The sequence below is a fragment of the Castor canadensis genome, chromosome 2 (genome assembly GCF_047511655.1).
Source record: "Castor canadensis chromosome 2, mCasCan1.hap1v2, whole genome shotgun sequence".
In the NCBI taxonomy this organism is placed as follows: domain Eukaryota; kingdom Metazoa; phylum Chordata; class Mammalia; order Rodentia; family Castoridae; genus Castor; species Castor canadensis.
In genome coordinates, this window is record NC_133387.1 from 135,992,607 (window position 1) to 136,013,538 (window position 20,932).

General features: G+C 37.9%; 1 pseudogene; it reads right to left on the bottom strand.

The window, feature by feature from the left end:
* Nucleotides 1-1,245: 1,245 nt before the first annotated feature.
* Nucleotides 1,246-1,930, bottom strand: LOC141420800 (jupiter microtubule associated homolog 1 pseudogene; annotated as a pseudogene).
* Nucleotides 1,931-20,932: the final 19,002 nt, after the last annotated feature.

Here is a 20,932-nt window from a genome sequence, read left to right on the forward strand (position 1 = left end):
GCATTTATTGACCATTTACTCTGAGCCAGACACTGTGCTAAGCATTTTATGTGAATGAACTCATTGAGTGACCAAAGTATGCATGTCAGTTAGATTCTACTGTTACCCATATTTTATTTTATTTTTTAATTTTATTATTCATATGTGCATACAAGGCTTGGGTCATTTCTCCTCCCTGCCCCCACCCCCTCCCTTACCACCCACTCCGCTCCCTCCCTCTCCCCCTTACCCCCTCAATACCCAGCAGAAACTATTTTGCCCTTATTTCTAATTTTGTTGTAGAGAGAGTATAAGCAATAATAGGAAGGAACAAGGGGTTTTGCTGGTTGAGATAAGGATAGCTATACAGGGTATTGACTCACATTGATTTCCTGTGTGTGTGTTACCTTTTAGGTTAATTCTTTTTGATCTAACCTTTTCTCTAGTTCCTGGTCCCCTTTTCCTATTGGCCTCAGTTGATTTTAAGGTATCTGCTTTAGTTTCTCTGCATTAAGGGCAACAAAAATACTAGCTAGTTTTTTAGGTGTCATTTTTTTTTTTCAAAATGTGGATATTGTTTACTTTAAGCAACAGTCCGGGATGGAGAAGTACAACATATTTAAGGATGGGACTTTCCTTTCATGGTCAAGCACCAGCATCATGCACACAGCCTCAAGTTACTTACTAAGAACAGTGCCCCGGGGCCCGGCTCCTAGATGGAGTGACCACTTGCTTCACCACTTGTCATTCCAGGCAGGTTGGTTGTACATCCGAGGCCTCCCTCTGCATCACACAGTAGGCTTTGCTCATGGGCCAGCCTGTCCTGTTAGGATATGGTTTAGGTCTTAAGGTTAAAAACAAAAGGCAGTTCCTTTGCTTTGCAGGCAGCAAGGAGGGAGGAGCAGGCCTCTTTATTGTTCCATATGGCACAGGAGGATGCTTTTGGCAAAGGGCACACCAAGAGAAGCTCTGAATAAAGACAACCTGGTGTGGTGGGGGTGCCGGTGCACTGCTGATGGTGCGTCCCATCACGATAAGCCAAGTACAGTTTGTCAAAAACCCCCAGTACAAAAGAGCCTGTAACACGCTGAGAACAGATCATTTGTTCTTTAAAAACATGGTACTAAGTGTCACAAAGCTTTCCCTCCAGTCTACTACTAGAAAACACTCATGCCATGGCCCACAGACCCAAAGGAGTCAGACACAGAAAGAGAAACCTGTTCTTCAAAAGAAAAAGAAAAAGAAAAAGAAAAAAAAAGACAGCAGTACATAAAGTGCTTCTTTTTAATGAAACAAATCCAAAAGATGTACAGTCAGGCTCAAGTTGTGCAGTTCACAAGCATGGAGAAAACAAACAAACAAAATGACAGAGTTCAGGACAGTCAGAGTTAACCCAAGACCAGGCTGAACTTGCCACCAGGGGGATTTCTCCTGGATGGCACTGGTGCAGGGGCCGCTGGGCTGGGCATGGGAGCAGCGGGCACAGGTTTCTCTTCGCTCTGCCCCAGGCTGGCTTGGAAGCCTGTGTCCACATTTTCATGAATGTCACCTTCTCCCTTCAGATCTAAGAAGTCTCCAGAGCTTGCTTCAGAGGAGCTCCTGCTCTGCAGTCCAGATGACTCCAAATCTTCCCTGCCACCACTAGACTTGGCACCTGCTGACTTGGCCCAAGAAGGGGGATTTTCTTCAGGTGTTCCAAAGATGTTAGAGGCCATTTTGTTCTTTCTCACAGGCTGTTCTGTTGGTTCATCAAAGCCTAATGAAAAATTGGATCCACCTTCTGGAGGCCGCAAAACCCGGGAGCTATTCCTGCTGTTGGGGTCAACACCCTTGAAGGTGGTGGTGGTGGTCATGGCGCTGAGGAGCGAGGTAGGCTGACGCGGTTACAGAATGTTGAAAGGGAAGGACCCGAGGGACGCAGAGACCTTCAGACCCACAGCTGGCCACTGCTGCAGGAACTACCGCCCTTAGGTGTCTTGCCTATCCTCACCCCTCCCTTGTGTGCTCTCGCTTTTATCATGTGCTCAAAGTCCAATCCCATTGTTGTGTTTGCCCTTGATCTAGTGTCCACATATGAGGGAGAACATACGATTTTTGGTCTTTTGGGCCAGGCTAACCTCACTCAGAATGATGTTCTCCAATTCCATCCATTTACCAGCGAATGATAACATTTCGTTCTTCTTCATGGCTGCATAAAATTCCATTGTGTATAAATACCACATTTTCTTAATCCATTTGTCGGTGGTGTTACCCATATTTTAATTATGGCCTGGTTCTATGTCTTAGAAGGGTAAATTTGGCTAAGTATTGAGTAGAACCTCCAGACATTACTAAGACAAGATGGCCTTTCTGTAGCACAATCAGGTGTTAAAAACATTGATGGAGTCAGAGAATCTAGGTCTCAGGAATTGAAGTTACTTCTTTATTTTTATTTTTTTTGAGGCACTGGCATTTGAACTTAGGGCCTTCCACTTGCTAGGTAAGCAGTCTACCACTTGAGCCATGCCCCTAGCCCTTTTTGCATAGGCTATTACGTTTGAGATAGAGTCTTGCTTTATGACTAGGCTGGCCCGGACTGTGATCCTTCTCTTTGTGCTGCTCTGAATAGTTGGGATGTGGCTTGTGCATTGTTTCCAGCTGTTGATTGAGATGAGGGTCTCATGAACTCTTTGCCTAGCTGGGCTGGAGCTACAGCCCTCCTATCTGTTTCCTCCAAGCAGCCTTGATTTTAGATCTGAGCCACCTCATCCAGTCCTGAAGTTACCCGTAGACATTTCTTGATCAAGTCCTTGGTTTAAGGCATATTTTGACATCATCAACATTTGTAGAACCTCCATTCTGTAGCATCTGTAGGATAGAAAGAGAGAGAGGTAGAATAGCTGCAGGTCTTGCATAGGTTTTGTCCACTGATGAAGGGTATCCATTAGGTGTTACCTTGTGCCATCTTGGGCTGACTCACTATAAAAAGTTCATAGTGTGTGATGAACATATGAGTTGGCACATGCATGAACATAAAAAGTATCCAAAGAATGCTGCAGGATGGGGGGAGTGGCAGATGGAGACCCAGCCAATATAAGAATCTAAAATATGAATTACAATGTCGGGATTTGGAAGAAAGCATGGGGCTCATTTGGTGGGAATAACTCTGCATATTTAAGTCAGAATAACAGTTTAGAACATCATTTTGTAAACAGATGCCAGTCACTACTGTAGTGAAACATCTGCAATGTACTGATAACACATAGAACAAATGTGTATAAATAAACATTTTTAATCCTCCTACATATTAAGAAGTCTGGTATTTTTATTAGCTGTCTTTCCTAAGTTAACATACAACTTCTCCTTCCTCCTGGAGCTTCTATGAGGTCGTTCTTTTCTAGGTGACATTTCTCAATGACAACTCCAATTTTTTTTTGTCTTCTGGAATTTCTTCAACTATGTAACATCACAAACTAATAAATATACTGTTTCCCCTAATGCCATTTTGATTCTTAGGTATGAGGGCTGGAGAAGGTTTGAGGTTGTAGAAATTGAATGTAATTTACTTATCAGGAAACCTCCTTTTCATTTTTAGGCCACAAAAATTCAACAATTCTTTATGACAGTAAATCAAGTAGATATATGGATGACCAGAAGATGTAAGCCTAGCCGAGTAGGTTTGTATGCATGATAGTATTTCTTTTGTTTTATGATGCAATATGATAATAAGTTATTTTAAATAATTCAAACCCTAATTCCCACATGTTATGTTATAAACATAGTTATCTAATTAATAGAGAATGATGGTGAGGTTCTAGAACCTTGTATTTATGTCCCTGGTCCAGGAAATGCTTTAGATCCTGACAACAGCTAAAAGAGGAGGGGTAAATAGAGGATTCAAGATAATACTGGAGCCAAGAGTTTGGGGATATAGTTTGTACAGATAGAACCCTTTCTCTAAATGTCCAAAGTTGATGGGACTGTTAAAGTTTATTGATGGAAATTGAATGAATACCCTGCCTACTAAATAAGTTTATCTTATCACTTTATAGTCTCACATATGCTTGAACCCAAACCTATGTCTTGTTTATAAGTATAAATTGACTAATTATGATTGTATATATTTATGGAGTATATGAATGATGTTCTGGTTTATGAATTAAAAGATGGTTTACAGACATAAAAAATAATATAACATCACCTCAAATACTTATCATTTTATGGTGAGAGCATTTTGAATTTATTCTTTCTATAGTTTAAAATGATTAAATTCACCACGCTGTGCAATGTATTTCCAAACAAACAAATCTTATTCTTCCTGTATAACTGAAGTTTTGTACCCTTTGGCCATAATCTCCCCATTCCTCACCTCACCTGCATCCTTTGGTAACCAACATTATACTCTGTGCTTCTGTGAGTTTAATTGTGCAAGATTCCACATATAAGTGAGAACATCAAAATGTTTGTCTTTTTAAGCTTGGCCTATTTTACTTAGCACAATGTTCACCAATTCCATCTAGGTTGTTGTAAACATTCTTTTTAAAGGCTGAGTAATACTCTACTGTATATATTTATATATATAGGTATTATATACTTTCTTTTTCCTTTCATCTGTAGGTTGGCTATTATAAATAATTCTGCAGTGAATATGGTAGGAAAGATATCTCTTCAATATACTAATTTCAAATCTTTTGGTTAAATGCCTGGTAGAAGGAATTCTGAGTTACATGGTAATTCTATTTTTAACTTTTGTTGAGGAATCTCCATGCTGTTTATCATAATGACTGTACTGATTTGTATTTCCATTAATATTATACAAAGGCTCCATTTTCTCTACATCCTTACCAGCACTTCCTATGTTTCATCTTTTTGATAATAGGTATGTGAATATGTTTGAATCATAGCTTATTGTAGTTTTAATTTGTATATACTAACAATTGGTGATGCTGAACACTTTTTCATATGTATTTTGAGCACTTTTTCATATGTATTTTGTCCATTTGTATGTCTTCTCTTGAGAATGTCCTTTGCCACATTTAAAAAATAAGATTATTTCTTTTCTTGGTACTGAGTTGAATTCCTTACATATTTTGGGAGTAATTCCCTAATCAGATATATGGATACCAAATATGTTTTCCAAATCCACAGGCTGTCTTCTCACTCTGTTGACTGTTCCCTTTGCTGTGTAGAAGCTTTTTGTTTTGATATAATCACATTTGTCTATTTTGCTTTTGTCACCTGAGCTTTTTGGGTCAAATCTAGCAAGTCAAGTCATTAACCTGATCAGTAACGATCTGTAGTTCTCCCCCAATATTTTCTTCTAGGGAGTTTTACAATTTTAGGTCTTACATTTAAGTCTTTAGTCAATCTTATGTTGATTTTGGTGTATGATATGAAATAAAAGCCCAATTTCATTCTTTTGCAGGTGGATGTCCAGTTTTCCCAGCACTGTTTTTTGAAGACTCTCTTTTTTTCATTCATATTATATGTGTGGGTATGTATATGTGTATATATATATGTGTATATGTGTATATATGTATGTGCATATATATGTATATGTCTATATATGTAGTATACACTTTTTTTCTTGACACCTTTGTTGAAATCCATCATCTGTTCATGTACGGATTAATTTCTGGACTCTCTACTCATGCAAGTACTTTGGTGTCTTAATTGTTATCACTCTGTAGTATACAGATGGCCTCTGACATAAGATTTTTTTTGACTTCATGATGATATAAAAGAGATGTGCATTCAGTTGAAACCATACTTGGCCTTTTGATCCTTTCCTAGGCTACCCATATGTGGTACATCTCTGAGGATGGTGGGCATTGGCCATCAGCTGTAGCTCTAGTGAGCAGGTGAACAGGAGGCTAAATGCCTGATGTTGTACAATGTAGTGTGTTGTTATGTTATGATGTTTAATAGGTCAGGTGTGTTAAGTGCATTTGCAACTCATGATGGAATTATTGCTTTGTAACTCAGGCAGCAGCTGTGGTTTGAAACATATAGTGTGATGCCTCTAGCTTTGTTCCTCTTGCTCATGATTGTCTCGACTCTTTGGGATTTTTAATAGTATTACATGAATTTAAGGACTGTTTTTTCTATTTCTATGAAAAATGACTTGGGAATTTTGATAGGGATTGCACTGAATCCGTAGATCACTTTTGTGGACATTTCAACTATATTAATTCTTCCAATCTATGAATATGAGATATCTTTGCGTTTAGTTGTGTCATATTCAAGTTCTTTTATCAGTGTTTTACAGTTTTCAGTACACTGGTCTTTCATGTCTTTGATTAAATTTATTCGTAAACATTTAAGGGTTTCTTGAATCTATTGTAGATTAGATCTACACTATAATGGTATCATTATAATTTCTTTGGAAAATTTGTTGTTTAAAGAAATACTGCTGATTTTTGTGTGTTGATTTGTTTTTATTCTACAACTTCACTATATTTTTCAGTTCTAGCAGGTTTTTTGGTGAAATCTTTATATATAAAAATCATGTCATCAGTGACAATTTTATCTCTTTTTTTTCCAGTTTGGATGGCTTTTATATCTTTCTTTATCTAATTGCTTTGGCAAGGAGTTCCATTATTATGTTGAATAGAAGGGATGAGTGTGGACATTCTTGCCTTGTTCTGTATCTTAGAAGAAAGGGCCAAACCCATGTCTCAGATGAGCAATGGGAGGCAAGACAAAGGAAGGTTATGAAGGAAGGTAAGAAGTCTCATTTGCAATAATTCTTCAGCATGCCCCTTCCTTTCTGTTCCTTTTACCATAACCACGTTCTGGATCTGGTGTTATATCCTGTGTGGACTAATAATAATAATACTAATTATTATTATTATTAATTATTAATAATGATGATAATAATAATAAATAATAATAATGATTATAATAATGTAACAACATTTAAGTCCTTATGATCTGTCACATAGCAAATACTTTGTGCATATTAATTCACTTAATGCTTATAACCAATCTATGGAGTAGGTAATATTTTCATGCCCACTTTGCAGCTGTGAAAAAAGGCCTGCAATGGTTGAGGAACTTGCTCAAGCTCACATAGTGAATGCTAAAGCAAAAAATTCCATATTAGGCAATTTGGCTCCAGCGCCAAGTCCATAGCCACTAATGCTTTGTGGTCTTCTAACTGAATGTCTTGCCTCTTGGCTAGCCTTAGATTGTTGTCATATTTAATGTTCTTAAAAATACTACTTTGAAAATTTTATTCCTGTTCTCAAAAGCCTTCTTGGATTCTTCCCAAACACAGAGTAAAGTCCAGACTCCTAGCTGGGCAGTACATGGTCTCTGGCTCCAGTCTAGCTTGCCAGCACTTTCTCCTCAGTTCCTCATGGATCTGGCTCACTGCACCCTGCCCTGAGCTAACCAGGTGTTTTTCCTACTGTCATATCTTTGGCTGTGCCAAAGATCTTTCTCACTAAGAATTTTTTCCTTGATTATCTCCTCCTTTTTAGCTATTCAAACTCAGCATAAGACTTGTGTTTGGCAGACCATGACCAGGATGTGGTGAGATTCTAAGATGTGCCCAAAGACATAGGGACATTTAACCTAAAGGAAAGAAGTCTCATAAGGACAAAATCAGCCTTCTATAATTAAAAGGTTGCCAAGTGGAAGAGGTTAGAGTAGTTTTACTCAGCCTGAGGCTATGAAAGTTCAGATTTGTGGACAGAAGTAAATGGAAAACAAAAAATCCTTTCATCTTTGTGGATTGCTGACTTTTAAATTTGAGGTCATTAAGGAGTAGGTTGTCTTTACAGCAGTAATTATTCAACTTTCTATGGCTCACTGCTAGACCACAAAAGTCTTCCTGATGGGTCAACAATAGATGCAAAATTCAAGTTTTTCTTTATGTGGTTTTCACCCAGATAACTCAATTTCATTCGCTTTTAATCTTTGTTAGGAACAGAAGGTGCCTGAATTAAGGGTTATTAAATTCAGTATTCATAAACTAAAATATGTCCACTTATCAGCTTACCAAGGAGTAGTAATTTAACAAATGGCACTCAGCAATTGACAACATGGCAAAACTCCTATTGTGCATGCTTATAGGTAGAGATTAGGAACTCACAGGGAAGTCCGGAACACTTTGCTCCATAATTAATTGTTGTCTTTATTTTCCAATGATGATGACTTGATAATGTTTATGAAGTACTTATGACAATGTTTATTTTGATTAAATTATTAGTTTAGTGTCACTATTATTTATTTACCTAGTTGTGTGGATTATTACATTAACCCTGTAGAAATAGTGTGATACATTTGCATACAGAGCATTTGATGCCTATAATTTTCCTGTAACTAGACTTTGAAACAATATATTTAGCTCAAATATGAATTACCCTTACTTCTACTGGCATATCTGTATTTTTATGTATAAAAATCCTATCTCAATCTTTTTTTCTTAGTTTATGAAATTGGATATATATTATAAGTGGAAGTTGGTTATGAGCATGAAAATTATAATTTTGTTCCATAGTGCTGGGATCAAAGGAAGCAAATATTTAAAAATTTTTTTCTGAATTACTTGGTGGTACTATGGTTTAAACTCAGGGCCTCATGTTTGCTAGGCAGGTGCTCTACCACTTGAGCCACTCCACTGGTCCTTTTTTTTTATGTGTTGGTTATTTTAAAAACAGGGTCTTGTGAACTATTTGTCTGGGCTGGCTTGAAATGTGATCCTCCTGATCCTCTGCCTTCTGAGTAACTTGGATTAGTGCTGGCCTATCTCACTCTTTCTATCACTTCCAAATTGCTTTGCTTATTCTGTGGTTTCATTATTATTAATACCAAGTACCACCCCGAACCCAATAAGAGAAGGTAGGCCCTGGGATTTTCTGCTTCTGACAAAAATGTCTACTTGATATTTCTTTTGTAATAAGAATTCAAATCATCTAGATGGATGATTCAATGGAATGAACTTTGCGTATTTTTCTAATTTTGACATTTTATGCTTTGCAGCCTTCTGCAGGGAAATCTGATGACCTCCCACTTTTTTGACTTCATTGCTCTGATGGGCTCTACCACATTTCGCAGCCTTTCCACATTTTTCTTTCCACCAAATGAAGCTTCAGTGTAATTAGGAAGTACAGTGGACAGAGGTCTGACTATCAACATTTCTCTTCAATAAAAATAGCATTCTAAACAGAAGGAAAAGGAGATGTGTACCTCAGTCCACAAAAATCAACTTAATTTTTGTTGTTATTTGCAATTATCTTTTACAAACAATCCTTTACTATCAGCTCATGCTGTGACACAGTAGTTTCCAAAAGGAATGATTATTCATGCAGATAGTAAAGAGGTATTCCAACAGAGCTTTATTTCATACTATTATAGGCTTTTCCTAAAAGAAACAGTAATCTTTGTGATGAGCATTGGGAACTATTTCTTCAATCCAAATCCAATTTATTTTGGCCAGCTGATTGGTGCTTGCAGTCAGATCATTGAACATGATATTAATTATTCATTAAGGTACTTGGAAGAAGAGAATTTGTATTCTCATGTAGTCAAAATTGATGAGGTTTTGCATTTGTGCTATAGGAATAGCTTACAACTTAGTGCTAAAACTCAATATAATCTTAATAAAAATTTGAACTTTCTCATACTATCAGAACATTTGTTTTATTGGACCCTCATGTCCTATTGGCAGTGTGTTGAAATATTCTTTTTATATTTAATCATATGGATATGACTTTCCTAAAAAAAATCTCAAGAACATTTCAAATGAAAGGTCATAATCACTATAATGGAGATTTAAAAACTTGTGATATGGAGGACAAAATTGCAACTCATGTCTTTGTAAGAGACATTTACCGTAGCACATCTTTCATCAGTTTGGTTCTCAGATATGAAAATATTGGAACTGTAACCATTTTTAGTAGAGAGGCAAGTAGTATTCCCATAGATACATAAAACTGAGCGCAAGATGGAAGTGCCTTGAATCAGGAATATGGTTAGAGATGTAGCATAAAGCCAGGCTCTATTGGCCTCATAAAAAAGACTTAGTCTGGGATTTGGACTTGTGTCTGTATACACAAGTAGATCCACAGAGGATGGGATTCTGCCATTTTATTTACCTCACTTCATGGGTGGGTGGGTGCTGAAGTGGTTCTAACACACTAGTGGAAGGGAGCCAGGCAAGCTGGTCTCATTTTCCGGGTCTTCTCTCAAAGAGAACAGAAGGGGCCAGTGATCTGCCTGATGTTTTTCTATACCATGTTTTGAAGAGTGCAAAAAAAGGTGCACATGTTTTGGTAGGAGATATTTTAGAAGATGTATGTATGTGTGTGGGAGATATATTGGTTAGGATGCCTCTAGCCAAAAGGAACAGAAAACCTAGAATCCTGATGACTTAACCAATGGGGAGACATATCTTACATCACTGGGAGCTGGGAGGGAGAGCATGCTCCAGAAATGGTGATCAGAGACTTAACAATGGCATCAGGGACCCTAGTTCCTCCTATCTCTCTGCTCTGTTTCCTTCTGGGGCTGATTCCTGTGTAGTTGCAACAATGGCAGTCAGTATACATGCTTCCTTGTTCAAAACCAACAGGAAGAAGGGCTGTTCCCCCAAGTATGGCATCTATGTTTGTCCTTTTGTTATGATTGGCGTATTTCAGGTCATATGACCATGCCAGACCCAGTAATCATTGGTTGGGAAAATTCTATGTATAAATTGTGGTACATCATGTATGAAAATGGGAAAATGAGACCTGTTGAAACTATTCTAAGAAAGTGGGAAAGGGATAAAGGAGAATGATGGAGGGTGTGAATTTAACTAAAATATGTTATAAGCACTTTTGTCACAATGTACCCCCAGCACAGCAATAATATGATAATAATAATAATAATAATAAAGAGTTCAGACAACAAAGAATTTGAAAAATTGTTTTGTCCAAATTACTCACAAAATTTTTTTGCTGGGATTACAGATTTTAGTTTTGCTTTCAAACTGTACCTGTTTATATTACCAAGTATCAGTGAATAAAAGATTGCATAAATGATTTATGATAAAATAATTCAGCAGAATTGTATTTTATATAATGCAGTTTATCTAAAAAAATAAATAAATTGTCACATTTTTATCAGAATTTCAGGTATTCAGGAGTGGATACCTGGACAACATTGGGGCTCTCTTAGGAAGGATGTAAAGTAGAGGTGGATGTTGGGTAGGAGCCGTGCCCTTCTATTTCATGGAAGGCCTGTATCTGGGGACCATCCATTCATATTCTTACCTTAGAGCCTGACTTCCTATACGCATTCCTCCTCTCTCCCTCTCAAAATTTAATAAATTCCTGTAGTACAGCCTGGTATTGCTATGATGGCTTGGTAATGATCTTTTTTTAATGTTCTATATTTTACAAACCTCTTCAGGCATATTTATCTCCTGTAAGTTACAGGTAATGTAGGGAACACATTTGATGCACAGTGCCCAGAGTTCCTTCAGCAAAGTTGTTCTAACATGTGTGTACACCAGTTCCATGCAAATCTCCATTCCTTGGACATCATCAAGTTAGAAAACAGATTAAGAAGTGATATGTTTCTTTATTTTAAAATTTATTAAATTACAATAAAGTTTAAAATACCTTATCTCTGCATATTATTTTTAAGATACATTTCTCTTGCTCTAGTTAAGATTTTATATTTTTATTTGCCTTTTGTATATTTCCTTTCAGCAAAAACCTGAACCCTTTACCAATTTATCAATCAGGATGAGATTATTTTCTTGGTTGAAAATTATATCAATGGTATCAAATTTTCCCCTCTTTCTAGATCCATCACAAATTTTGCCCTGCGAATTTGGAGATCCTTTCTTAAAAGCAGTCTACTTTCCACCCCATATGTATTTGTTATGTTGCTATAACAAAATATCTGAGGTTGGATAACCTTAAAGTGAAGACATTTATTCAGTTCACTATTCTACAGATTCAAATGCATAGTGCCAGTGTCTTGGCAAGGGCCCTGGGAACTGGCCATAAGCAGAAGAGGCCAAGCATATGGGAGAGGCTTTGCATTCTAACAATCTACCCTTGTGAGAACTAACACACTCCACAGGACCAGCATTGATCCTCACCAAGATTTATGCCTCCAGGACCTAATTATCATGTATTAGGACCAGCCTCATAAAAGGCTTTACCACCTGAACACTGCCATACTGGGAACCAAGTTTATAACATATGAACTTTGGGAACAAACCACATCCAAACCATAGCACCACATGGTTTTCCTTGGTCATTAGGATGTATGCTACATTGGGGCCTGAACTCCTAAAAGTCTGTGACATATTCCCACTTTCCTTCCTTCTGCCATCACAATGAATACGTGCCAGGCTTGCTGGAGGTTGAGAGACAGGTGGAAAGGAGCAGACATTAGTTGCTTGATTGAGAATCAGCTCAATCAAGAACAGCAGGGCCTCGCTGACTTCAGATCTTGAGGCTTTGGTTATTTGTTAGGTGACAGATAACATGCAATTGTTATCCTCTTTCATTCATTAGTTACAGATATGTCTTAGAATTTTGTCCTGTAATTTTGCTTGTGATGTTTTAACTTGTAGAAGTTCCAGAGGTTTGTATTACCCATTGTTTTCATGTATAGAAAAATTCTTTTTTATTGAGAAACCTAATATATATGAAGCATATTTTATTTTGTGATTTCAGTTTTATATCTAAATTTTACATCTATCTGGGTTATTTGATTATGGTATGATCTGAGGTTCCAGATTTTTTGTCTTCAAAGATGAATTTCCCTGGGACTGGGAGTGTGGTTTAAGTGGTAGAGCACTTCCTAGCAAGCTTGAGGCTCTGAGTTCAATCCCTAGTACCAGAAAAAAAAAAAGAGGTTTTCTCAACTACTGTTGGAACGATGCCATCCTAATTCAATTAATGAAGCCACCTTCCTATATTTCATATTTCAATGTATGTCAACATTAACTTAAAAAATTATTATAGTGATATTTTAAGTTTTTATATGTATTATAATTTTATAATATGTTTTTATATTTTTTTTTAGTTTTGCTTATTTGTGTTTCCTCCAAGTTATTTATTTAAATAGTTACACATGAATGTATTCGTTATCTTCTGTCTAGTTGTTCAGAAGTTCTGCCCTGTATTTCTATCCCATTATTGCATATCTAAGACAAATTTAGAATCATTACCATAATAAAGTCCATATTTAATCAATTTCTTTACTCATGCAATTCTAAAAATTCCCTATGCCTTGTAAATAATTCTTTTACTCAACTTGCATGCTAGTCTTGCCTTTTTTTGTTTTAATTTCTCAAACCTCATAGTCATATTCTGGATCATCCTCACATTTATTGTTTTCTTTGCTTGTCATTCCTGTTTGCACCTCAGACTTTTCATTTGGGAACATTTTTGTTCTTCTTGAAGTTTTCCTTTAGATGTTCCTCTGTAGTGGGTCAGTGATAGCTAACTTTCTTAGTTTCAGTGTAAGATACTTTATTTTTGAAGGTAAAAGTAGAAATTTGGGGTTCAACCTACATATTTTACATAAGAGGAAATTAAAATTTAGAAGAAGTACTTTGCCAAAATTTGCACGAGTATTCTAAACTGGACCAGGACCCAGAGCTCGAGCCTTGGACTCAACAATTTTCCCTCCAGCTGGTGAACAAGCATGAACAGTGATACCATGTTTATAACATATTGGTCCTATGAAATCTCATAAAAATAGGTTTATGGTCTCTTCAAAATTTTGGTGATTCTAACAGGGGTGAGGTGGAATCTTAGCGTGGTTTTAATTTGCATTTCCTTTATTGCTAGAGATGGTGAGCATTTTTTCATGTGTTTTTTGGCCATTTGAATTTCTTCTTTTGAGAAAGTTCTGTTTAGTTCACGTGCCCATTTCTTTATTGGTTCATTAGTTTTGGGAGAATTTAGTTTTTTAAGTTCCCTATATATTCTGGTTATCATCAGCAACACCACCAACAACAGGTGTTGGCGAGGATGCGGGGAAAAAGGAACCCTCTTACACTGTTGGTGGGGATGTAGACTAGTACAACCACTCTGGAAAAAAATTTGGAGGCTACTTAAAAAGCTAGACATCGATCTACCATTTGATCCAGCAATACCACTCTTGGGGATATACCCAAAAGACTGTTACTCCAGAGGCATCTGCACATCCATGTTTATTGTGGCACTATTCACAATAGCCAAGTTATGGAAACAGCCAAGATGCCCCACCACTGACGAATGGATTAAGAAAATGTGGTATTTATACACAATGGAATTTTATGCAGCCATGAAGAAGAACGAAATGTTGTCATTCGCTGGTAAATGGATGGAATTGGAGAACATCATTCTGAGTGAGGTTAGCCTGGCCCAAAAGACCAAAAATCGTATGTTCTCCCTCATATGTGGACATTAGATCAAGGGCAAACACAACAAGGGGATTGGACTTTGAGCACATGATAAAAGCGAGAGCACACAAGGGAGGGGTGAGGATAGGTAAGACTCCTAAAAAACTAGCTAGCATTTGTTGCCCTTAATGCAGAGAAACTAAAGCAGATACCTTAAAAGCAACTGAGGCCAATAGGAAAAGGGGACCAGGAACTAGAGAAAAGGTTAGATCAAAAAGAATTAACCTAGAAGGTAACACACACGCACAGGAAATCAATGCGAGTCAATGCCCTGTATAGCTATCCTTATCTCAACCAGCAAAAACCCTTGTTCCTTCCTATTATTGCTTATACTCTCTCTACAACAAAATTAGAGATAAGGGCAAAATAGTTTCTGCTGGGTATTGAGGGGGGGAGAGGAGGGGGTGGAGTGGGTGGTAAGGGAGGGGGTGGGGGCAGGGGGGAGAAATGACCCAAGCCTTGTATGCACATATGAATAATAAAAGAAAAAGAAAATTTGGTGAACACAACTTGCAGTTAGAATTAGCATTACAGATGAGCTTGTTATCTTCCCATTTTGAAGACATCATAGACATTGTAAGTAAAGAATTTAAGTTTAAAAACATATAATTCAAATTTTCATATGATCATTATTTCATCCCCAGAGTATTCAAGGTACTATGGCTACTGAGATTATAAATGAAAACAGTAACAACCAAAGTAAAAATTGTTTAATTAGCATCAGATTACTTCACATTTATAAGCATGATACATTTTCATTTTTGACTTAAACAGTAAAAAAGTATGATATATATTTCTTCAACTACTATATCCACAATGTATTCAGATGACTTGAGAACGTGCCACAACTCCTATTAATTAACAGGCAAGACTTAACTTTACAATCTGTTGTTACATAAAGAGAACAGTAGTAAATATTTTTGACTACAACTTATATATTCTACTTCCTCAATTGTAAATACAAAATGAGGTGTCATTTGATGATATTGTAATTAAAAGAACTAAGACACCATCCTAGATATCTGTTTGTTCTCTCCTCCTATTATTACTTTTCCTGTGATATATTCAAAAATTACCTGTAGATGCTTATTAAATCATGGTCACTGTCAGTATGTAGAGAAAGGCCAGAAAATCTGATCTATTTCCTGGGGGCAGGAGAAGGTCCCTTCCGTATATTACTGTTGTTGATGCAATGCTGCCACGTGACAATGATGTTGAAATCAGGAGATGCAGTAATCCTGACATTCTTGCCTACTGTCTAGGCACAGTATACCAGAATAACTGCTGCAATCCATGCAGTTTCTGTCCTCTCCTGGAAGACTTAATGTTACCTGAGCTTAATTTGTCACCACAATCTAATGACCCAGTAAAGTCCTCTTCTACTAAAAAAAGTAAAAGCAAAGTAAAAAGCAAAGCAAAACAAACAAATCCAGAAACACACTCTTCAATAGTAGCTTCTGAATGTTCTGAATGGACAGCCTTTTAAGCAAAAATCTCTTGCCCCAGAGATGAAAGTAACTTGGATTCTTCCACAAAACCATAGGCCTAATCTGATAAAATAAGGTCCTTGCAATTTACCTCAAGACCTGTCCACAAAGTCAACCTGTCTGGCCCAGGCAGGGTCTTAATTTCAAGCTCATGACATTCCTGCAGGTAGTATCTCTTCACAATAACTCAGACTTTAAGGTTAAATACTGACCACAAGTCCAGGTGCCTCCCTCCTCCTCCTCCTCCACCCACTTAGTCATTCTTCTTCTCCTTTCTTGCCTACTGGAAGATGGCACTATTTTCCTTCTCTATGCTCCTTCCCACATAATTTTCTTTTCTTTTATAATGGATCATTCTCAAAAGTATGCAAATATAGTATTCCAATTATTTTTTCTTCTCTTTATCCCTCTTCCTCCTCCATTTACATAATAATTTACTGTTTCTTCTTGGCTGTGAAAGAGTTATAGATTTACAGTCTCTCAATGCAGTCTTCTTAAAGGTGGCTTAGGGCTCAGCTCACTATTTATACATGGTTACCATTTTTTTTGTTAATTTTTAATTTTTTAATTTTTTTGTTCATTTATTCACATGTGCATACATTGGGTCATTTCTCCACCCTGCCTCCCTCCCCCACCCTTCCCTCCCACCCCACTCAGTTCCAGGCAGGTCCAGTTCTGCCCTTATCACTGATTTTGCTGAAGAAAAGACATAAGCATAATAAGAAAGACAAAGCATTTTTGCTAGTTAAGGATAGCTATACAGAGATTCCTACTATTGCTTTCATGTACCCATGTGTTATAACCCATGCTGATTCGACTCTAACTGATCTTTCCATTGGTTCCTGATCCCCTGCTCATGATAACCCATCCTTTTAAGGTTTCTGTATTAGCTCCTCTGGAGTGGGGACATCAAACACTTTCATGTTTTAGATTTTCTACCTATTCCTATATCTCCCATATGTGCTCTTCCCTTGTCTTGTGATCCAAGTCCATCCACTTTGCTGCATTTGCCCAAATCTAAAGCCCGGGTATGAGGGAGAACATATGATTTTTGGTCTTCTGAGCCTGGCTGACCTCACTCAGAATGATGTTCTCCAGTTCCATCCATTTACCTGCAAATGATATGATTTCATTTTTCTTCATGGCTGAGTAAAATTCCATTGTGTATAAGTACCACATTTTCTTGATCCATTCATCAGTAGTGGGGCATCTTGGTTGTTTCCATAACTTGGCTATTGTGCATAGTGCTGCAATAAACATGGGTGTGCAGGTGCCTCTGAAGGAACCTGTGTTGCATTCCTTTGGGTATATCCCCAGGAGTGGGATTGTTAGATCATATGGCAGGTCTATGTTTAGATTTTTAAGAAGTCTCCAAATTTTTTTCCAGAGTGGTTTCACCAGCTTGCATTCCCACCAGCAGTGGATTAGGGTTCCTTTTTTCCCACATCCTCGCCAACACTTGTTGGTGGTGTTTTTGATGATGGCTATTCTAACAGGGGTGAGGTGGAATCTTAGTGTGGTTTTGATTTGCATTACCTTTATGACCAGAGATGGTGAGCATTTTTTCATGTGTTTTTTGGCCATTTGAATCTCTTCTTTTGAAAAAGTTCTGTGTAGTTCAGTTGCCCATTTCTAAATTGGTTCATTGATTTTAGGAGAGTTTAATTTCTTAAGCTCCCTGTATATTCTGGTTATCAGTCCCTTGTCTGATGTATAGCTGGCAAATATTTTCTCCCACTCTGTAGGTGGTCTTTTTACTTTAGAGACCATTTCTTTTATTGTGCAGAAGCTTTTTAATTTTATGAAGTCCCATTTATTCATCCTTTCTCTTAGTTGCTGGGCTGCTGGGCTGCCTATACCTATTTGTTCCAGAGTGTTTCCTGCTCCTTCCTGTACTAACTTCAGAGTTTTGGGTCTGATATTAAGGTCCTTGATCCATTTTGAGTTCATACTAGTACAGGGTGATAGATAGACATGGATCTAGTTTCAGTTTCTTGCAGATGGGTAACCATTTTTCCCAGCAACATTTGTTGAAGAGACTGTCTTTTCTCCATCATATATTTTTGGTCCTTTTGTCAAAAATAAGGTGGGTATAGTTGTGTGGATTCATATCTGGGTCCTCGATTCTGTTCCACTGGTCTTCATGTCTATTTTTGTGCCAGTACAATGCTGCTTTTATTGCTATTGCTTTATAATATAGTTTGAAGTCAGGTATTGTGATACCTCCAGCATTGCTTTTTGTTGAGTATTGCCTTGGCTATTCGCGGTCTCTTGTGTTTCCAAAGGAACTTTAGGGTAGATTTTTCATTTTCTGTGATGAAAGTCATTGGGATTTTGGTGGGAATTGCATTAAACATGTAGATTGGCCGAGATTCCAAGATGGCGGCTAGAGGTAGGAAGCAGAAAGCGACCCTCCTATAGTGAAATCTTGGAGAGACGCTGGAGACACACTTTGCAGGCATAATCACCGAGAAAAGGCATAACTTTGACTCCTCCACGTCTCCAGCCGGCGCAGAGAATCTCCACTTCACGTTAAACGGAGAACTGAGGAGGCCCCCCGGGCCGCCAGTGGCCGGCGCCCATACGGCTAGGGAAGACGCGGACCAGGTGAGCTTCGCGGTACCGCGGTTCCCCCACAGACAAGCCTGGGCCAGAGCAGCATAGCCCCCTGCACAGACTGACCTCCACCCAGGAAAAAAAAAAGAGAAACTGAGTACTAAGCAATAAGAACAGTTAAGACACGCTGGAAAGAGGGTGGGGCGCCCTGAGCGCTGAAGATTGGGGGAAGGGAATCCTTCCCGGGACTGTAAATAAACGACCGGGCGGGCCGGAGAGGCTCTGGCGGGAGCGGGGCGCGCCAGCAACCAGGAGCGGGGACGCTTGTGAGAGGAGGGAAGACCCACTTCCCACGTGAACTGTAAATAAACACGCAGGCCTGACAACGCGGGGCAGTGTCGCCTTTCCCAGTGCTTGCAAAGGGAAAAGCCTGTAGCAGAGGCCCCCCTCCCCCGCACAGGAGAACTCTGAGCAAACAAAGCCTGTGGGACCAGGTGAGTGCTAAGCTCACCCCAGAGATCTGCAAAAATAACGCCTCCAGCTACAGGCTGAGAGCAGCAGGCAGGCAAGCCACAGTTGCAGATACCACTCTCAGAACTGCCTCCAGACGCTTTTTTTTTCTTTTTCTCCCTACCTTTGATGAGAGAACAACCGAATTACACCTGCAAGCCGAAAAACTTACTGAAACTGTATTGCATTTGAACTGGGGACACTTGGTGGGGCTTTTTTTTTTTTTCTTCTGTGTGTGTGTGAGTGTAGTTTTGTTCTACTTTATGCATCCCCTTTGATGAGACAACTACAGAACAACATCTGAGGCACCAACTCCAGGACTGGAGATTGAGACGGACATCCAAATTATTAAGACTGAAATTGCATTGCATATAAACTTGGAAGTTTTTTGGTTTTTTGGTTTTTTTTGTTTTTTTTAATTATCTATTTTCCATTTTATTTTAATTCATTTTTATAATTAGATATTACTTTCATATACTTATTTTTTATTTTTTTTATCTTTGATTTTCAATCCTCTCTCTGTCACTCTATTGTCTGTTCAGCTTACTGTCGATTAGTATACTAACACTCCCTGTTTATACCTTTGAAACTCTCTTGTCTGATACCTTGTTCTGCTTTCTCCCTCTTGTCTGTATATTTGTTTTCCCCTTTTCTTTAACTTCTTGCTTTCCATCTCAGCTCACTCTTCCATTCTCAATATTACCATTGTTATTATTACAAGCTAGAAAATACTTAATTACACACAGTACAGGGACAGTAACAACACCAAGGACAATGACAGGAAGACAGAAAAAACAAGGAAACCAGTTTCCCCACAGCAAAAAATTAGTACAGGAACCAGAGGGGAATGAAGAGAACAGAAACTCAGAGCCAGACTCCAACAAAATGAAGATAAACTATGCCAAAGGACCCAATGAAGCCTACAAGAATAATTTAAAAGAAGACATACTACAAGTACTCAATGAGAATTTTATAGAGATGATACTGGATAGGGTCAGCCAAAATGTACAGGAGACACTCAAGAAATTCCAAGACAATAAAAATAGAGAATTTGAAAAAGCAAAAGAAGAAATAAAGGAAACCATAGAAGCACTGTATAAACACCAAAGTGAAAGAGAGAACACAATGAATAAATGGATAAATGAACTCAGGACAAAAATAGACAACAATAAAGAAGAAAACAGCCAGGATATGGAAAACCTCAGAAAAAAGAACGAAACAGAACTGCAAAACAAAATGGAAGGCCAATCCAGCAGAATAGAACAAACAGAAGACAGAATCTCAGAACTTGAAGATGAAATGGTAATTAAAGGAAAAAACTGAAGAACTACTAATTAAACAACTCAAGACCTGTGAAAAGAAAATGCAAGAACTCACTGACTCCATCAAAAGACCAAACTTGAGAATCATGGGCATCGAAGAAGGAGAAGAGGTGCAAGCGAAGGGAATGCGTAATATATTCAACAAAATAATAACGGAAAATTTCCCAAATCTAGAGAAAGATATTCCCATACAAATGCAAGAGGCCTCCAGGACACCAAACAGACCAGATCAAAATAGAACTACTCCACGACATATCATCATTAAAACAACAAGTTCAGAAACTAAGGAAAGAATATTGAAGGCTGCAAGAGAGAAAAAACAAGTAACATACAAAGGTAAACCCATCAAAATCACAGCAGACTTCTCAACAGAAACATTAAAAGCAAGAAGAGCGTGGGGTGAGATCTTCCGGGCACTGAAGGAAAATAACTTCAACCCCAGGATACTCTACCCAGCAAAGCTATCATTCAAAATAGATGGAGCAATAAAAGTCTTCCATGATAAGCAGAAACTAAAACAATATGTGACCACAAAGCCACCATTACAAAAGATTCTGCAAGGGATCCTGCACACAGAAAGTGACACCCAACTTAACCATGAAAAGGCAGCAGCAGCACCAAACCACAGGATAAGAAAAAGCAAGACAGTAGAGAGTAACATCAAGTTAGGTACACACAATCAAACCTTCAAACAACTA